The 3,626-nt window shown below is 44.0% G+C and overlaps 1 non-coding gene across 1 annotated transcript; it reads left to right on the forward strand.

Moving 5' to 3' along the window:
* Window positions 1-3,207: 3,207 nt before the first annotated feature.
* LOC130953047 (small nucleolar RNA R71) lies at window positions 3,208-3,315 on the forward strand. Its single transcript, XR_009075221.1, has one exon. It is a non-coding gene; the product is annotated as a small nucleolar RNA R71 (small nucleolar RNA).
* The last annotated feature ends 311 nt before the right edge of the window (window positions 3,316-3,626 follow it).

Consider the following 3,626-nt stretch of genomic DNA (forward strand, 5'->3'; position numbering starts at 1 on the left):
GATGGCCCGGTCTAGAGTAACTTCGGACCGGTTGCTAGTGGGGATGATTGAGCGTTGGATAAACTCCAACCATCCTCTAGCCACGGGCTTGAGGTCATGCCTTCTTAGTTGAACCGGCTTCCCTCTTGAATCTCTCTTCCATTGGGCACCCACTTCACAAATGTCATTGAGGACTTGGTCCAACCTTTGATCAAAGTTGACCCTTCTTGTGTAAGGATGTTCATCTCCTTGCATCATGGGCAAGTTAAATGCCAACCTTACATTTTCCGGACTAAAATCCAAGTATTTCCCCCGAACCATTGTAAGCCAATTCTTTGGATCCGGGTTCACACTTTGATCATGGTTCTTGGTGATCCATGCATTGGCATAGAACTCTTGAACCATTAAGATTCCGACTTGTTGAATGGGGTTGGTAAGAACTTCCCAACCTCTTCTTCGGATCTCATGTCGGATCTCCGGATATTCACTCTTTTTGAGTGAAAAAGGGACCTCGGGGATCACCTTCTTCAAGGCCACAACTTCATAGAAGTGGTCTTGATGCACCCTTGAGATGAATCTCTCCATCTCCCATGACTCGGAGGTGGAAGCTTTTGCCTTCCCTTTCCTCTTTCTAGAGGTTTCTCCGGCCTTGGATGCCATAAATGGTTATGGAAAAACAAAAAGCAATGCTTTTACCACACCAAACTTAAAAGGTTTGCTCATCCTCGAGCAAAAGAAGAAAGAAAAGAGTAGAAGAAAAAGAAATGAGGAAGAAGGGAATGGCTTTTGTGTTCGGCCAAAGAGGGAGAGAAGTGGTGTTTAGGTTGTGTGAAAATGAAGGAGTGAAGAAGGGTTTATATAGGAGAGGAGGGGCTTATGGTTCGGTCATGTATGGGTGAGTTTGGGAGGGAAAGTGGTTTGAATTTGAATGGTAAGGTAGGTGGGGTTTTATGAAGGATGGATGTGAGTGGTGAAGAGAAAGATGGGATTGGATAGGTGAAGGGTTTTTGGGGAAGAGGTATGGAAATGATTGGTGAATGGGTGAAGAAGAAAGAGGGTGGTGGGGTAGGTGGGGATCCTGTGGGGTCCACAGATCCTGAGGTGTCAAGGAAAAGTCATCCCTGCACCAAATGGCATGCAAAATCACGTTTTGAGCCAATTCTGGTGTTAAACGCCGGGCTGGTGCCCATTTCTGGCGTTTAACGCCAGGTTCTTGCCCTTTCCTGGCGTTTAACGCCAGTCTGGTGCCCCTTTCTGGCGTTAAACGCCCAGAATGGTGCCAGACTGGGCGTTAAACGCCCATCTGCTAACCTTACTGGCGTTTAACGCCAGTAAGGTTCTTCCTCCAGGGTGTGCTGTTTTTCTTCCTATTTTTCATTCTGTTTTTGCTTTTTCAATTGATTTTGTGACTTCTCATGATCATCAACCTACAAAATAAAATAAAATAACAAAGGAAAATATGTAAAATATAACATTGGGTTGCCTCCCAACAAGCGCTTCTTTAATGTCATTAGCTTGACAGATGGCTCTCATGGAGCCTCACATTTTCTCAGAGCAATGTTGGAACCTCCCAACACCAAACTTAGAGTTTGAATGTGGGGGTTCAACACCAAACTTAGAGTTTGGTTGTGGCCTCCCAACACCAAACTTAGAGTTTGACTGTGGGGGCTCTGCTTGACTCTGATTTGAGAGAAGCTCTTCATGCTTCCTCTCCATGGTGACAGAGGGATATCCTTGAGCCTTAAACACAAAGGATTCTTCATTCACTTGAATGATCAGTTCACCTCTATCAACATCAATTACAGCCCTTGCTGTGGCTAGGAAGGGTCTGCCAAGGATGATGGATTCATCCATGCACTTCCCAGTCTCTAGGACTATGAAATCAGCAGGGATGTAATGGTCTTCAATCTTCACCAAAACATCCTCTACAAGTCCATGAGCTTGTTTTCTTGAGTTGTCTGCCATCTCCAGTGAGATTCTTGCAGCTTGCACCTCAAAGATCCCTAGTTTCTCCATTACAGAGAGAGGCATGAGGTTTACACTTGACCCTAAGTCACACAGGGCCTTGTTGAAGGTCATGGTGCCTATGGTACAAGGTATGGAGAACTTCCCAGGGTCCTGCCTCTTTTGAGGTAATTTCTGCCTAGACAAGTCATCCAATTCTTTGGTGAGCAAAGGGGGTTCATCCTCCCAAGTCTCATTTCCAAATAACTTGTCATTTAGCTTCATGATTGCTCCAAGGTATTTAGCAACTTGCTCTTCAGTGACATACTCATCCTCTTCAGAGGAAGAATACTCATCAGAGCTTATGAAAGGCAGAAATAAGTCCAATGGAATCTCTATGGTCTCATTTTGAGCCTCAGATTCCCATGGTTCTTCGTTGGGGAACTCAGTGGAGGCTAGTGCACGCCCATGGAGGTCTCCCTCAGTGGCGTTCACTTCCTCTTCCTCCTCTCCAAATTCGGCCATATTGATGGCCTTGCACTCTCCTTTTGGATTTTCTTCTGTATTGCTTGGAAGAGTACTAGGAGGGAGTTCAGTAACTTTCTTGCTCAGCTGTCCCACTTGTGCCTCCAAATTCCTAATGGAGGACCTTGTTTCAGTCATGAAACTTTGAGTGGTTTTGATTAGATCAGAGACCATGGTTGCTAAGTCAGAGTGGCTCTGCTTAGAACTCTCTGTCTGTTGCTGAGAAGATGATGGAAAAGGCTTGCCATTGCTAAACCTGTTTCTTCCACCATTATTGTTGTTGAAACCTTGTTGAGGTCTCTGTTGATCCTTCCATGAAAAATTTGGATGATTTCTCCATGAAGAATTATAGGTGTTTCCATAGGGTTCTCCTAGGTAATTCACCTCTTCCATTGAAGGGTTCTCAGGATCATAAGCTTCTTCTTCAGATGAAGCATCCTTAGTACTGCTTGGTGCATTTTGCATTCTAGACAGACTTTGAGAAATCAAATTGACTTGTTGAGTCAATATTTTATTCTGAGCCAATATGGCATTCAGAGTATCAATCTCAAGAACTCCTTTCTTCTGATTAGTCCCATTGTTCACAGGATTCCTTTCAGAAGTGTACATGAATTGATTATTTGCAACCATTTCAATCAGCTCTTGAGCTTCTGTAGGCGTCTTCTTCAGATGAAGAGATCCTCCAGCAGAGCTATCCAAAGACATCTTGGATAGTTCAGAGAGACCATCATAGAAAATACCTATGATGCTCCATTCAGAAAGCATGTCAGAAGGACATTTTCTGATCAATTGCTTGTATCTTTCCCAAGCTTCATAGAGGGATTCTCCATCCTTCTGTCTGAAGGTTTGGACTTCCACTCTAAGCTTACTCAATTTTTGAGGTGGAAAGAACTTTGCCAAGAAGGCATTGACTAGCTTTTCCCATGAGTCCAGGCTTTCTTTAGGTTGTGAGTCCAACCATGTCCTAGCTCTGTCTCTTACAGCAGAAGGGAATAGCATAAGTCTGTAGACCTCAGGGTCAACCCCATTAGTCTTGACAGTGTCACAGATTTGCAAGAATTCAGCTAAGAACTGATGAGGATCTTCCAGTGGAAGTCCATGAAACTTGCAATTCTGTTGCATTAGAAAAACTAATTGAGGCTTAAGCTCAAAGTTGTTTGCTCCAATGGCAGGGATAG

The sequence above is a fragment of the Arachis stenosperma genome, chromosome 9 (genome assembly GCF_014773155.1).
Source record: "Arachis stenosperma cultivar V10309 chromosome 9, arast.V10309.gnm1.PFL2, whole genome shotgun sequence".
Taxonomy (NCBI): Eukaryota; Viridiplantae; Streptophyta; class Magnoliopsida; order Fabales; family Fabaceae; genus Arachis; species Arachis stenosperma.